A 2,053-nucleotide genomic window follows, 5' to 3' on the forward strand; every position below is an offset into this window, starting at 1 on the left:
AGATGAGGAAAACCAGAAACATCTGCAGCTTTAGATGAAAAACTATTTTAAATTCCTTCTGGAGACACAACGCCGGCCTGGTGTGAACATTTCATACTTTTTTTCTCCCATTTTCAAGGTCTAATAATTAAAAATGTATCCGCTGCTGGATCCATTCAATCATTCTGATCTGATGGAACTACTTTGTCTTGGTTTTATTTCTAGAGAACCTTCAAAATGCTCCACAGGTTTATTTGAGAGTAAAGAATTCAAAGGGTCTGAAAACAACGCATGAGTGTGTTCTGCTGTTATATCTGCAAAAGGTGGCTACTTTGATGAGACAAAAATTTTGAATACGTTTACAAAAATGAACATTGATTCATTTTTCTGATTTTACATTTCTGTGTGTTGGTGCCACAAAAAATATTAAAAACTATGAGAATAACAGCAAACGTGTAAAATAATGATGTTTATAGTAGATTTAAATCGAACAAAATAGTCTGGTCATATATAGTCATACTTTGAAACAGGATTAATTTCTAGTTGGAAAAATTCAGATTTTATTACTTATTATTTATAATTTTGACCTGTTATTATGGTGAACCTAAAAAAAATAATTATCTGAAAAAAAATTTTTTAAATCCCCAAACTGTAAATTATTCCAAAATAAATAAATAAATACAGTAACTTTTTTCAAATTCATTCTTTTGAAGGTATATTTTTACTTATTTTTATAATTTTATGTGCTATTGTCAGTAATTAACCAAAACCGTGAAAATCTGTAAAATACATTCTCAAAAATGATTTGTCATTTTCCCTCCTAAATACACATAATTTTCTATAACATAACAGCAAATATCTGTTAAAAAAAAAAAAAAAGATTTTTTTAACTTTTTTTTGCTTAAAATTTTTTATGTTCAAATTCTGCAAAGGAGTAAATTATTATTATTTGTACAAATACAGATTTTTATTGTGGACATTATTCACAGTTTTGACTTGTATTTTGTTTGCTGTTGTTTTGTTTTTGTTTTTCACAGTCAACATGTAAATCAATCCTTTGTCTCAGTGATTTTATGATATTATCTGTAATTTGAAAAACAAAGGTTTAAAAATGACTGATCATTTGGAATCCTTAATATACATAATTTTTCCTTGAAATAACAGCAAACTAAGTGTTGTTTCTATTGGAGTCATGTCCTTCATTCTCCACATGGTGGCGGTAAAACATCACAGTCTGACCTGCAGGTTCAACATGAAGCTCATCACTTCAGTCCCAGCTGAAGGTGTTTGTGTTGAAAACGTCTATGAGCCACTAGAAAGTCAGTTTGAATCATTTATACTTGAATTTGAACTGCTGCATGTGAATAGTTCAAAGCTGAATTTCAACAACAATCACTGGATTTGAACTGAAAACTGAATATGAAAATTAAAATAGACAGAAAGATGGATATCCAAAGAGAATCAAACACAACTTTAGGACAGCTGAATTCAGTTTCCATCAGTAAAATCAACCGAATTCAAGATTTAGAAGTATCAATATCAATAAAATAAACGCAGCATGGCTCAGGAACAGTGAACAGAGGAGGAAGTTGTTGAAGATACATTCAGCATGGTGAAACATCTTTCTACAGCTGATTAGCCCCCAGGGAAGGAAAATGAGCCGACAGTGAGAAAAAAATGAGCCCATAGTGAAGGAAAATGAGCCCACAGTGAAGAAAAAATGCGCCCATGATGAAGGAAAAATAAGCCCACAGTAAAGAAGACCGAGCCCACAGTGATGAAAAATGAGTCTGCAGTGAAAAAATATGAGCCCACAGTGAGTAAAAATGAGCCCATAGTGAGTAAAAATGATCCCACAGTGATGAAAAATTAGTCTGCAGTGAAAAAATGAGCCCACAGTGAAGAAAAATGAGCCCAGTGAGAAAAAGTGAGCCCACAGGAAAAATTAACCCACAGTGAAGAAAAATAAGCCCACAGTAAGAAAAAATGAGCCCACAGTGAAAAAAATGAGCCCACAGTGAAGAAAAACAAGCCCACAGTTGGGAAAAATGAGCCCACAGTGAGGAAAAATTAA

Source organism: Amphiprion ocellaris, chromosome 19 (assembly GCF_022539595.1).
Source record: "Amphiprion ocellaris isolate individual 3 ecotype Okinawa chromosome 19, ASM2253959v1, whole genome shotgun sequence".
Lineage (NCBI taxonomy): Eukaryota > Metazoa > Chordata > Actinopteri > Pomacentridae > Amphiprion > Amphiprion ocellaris.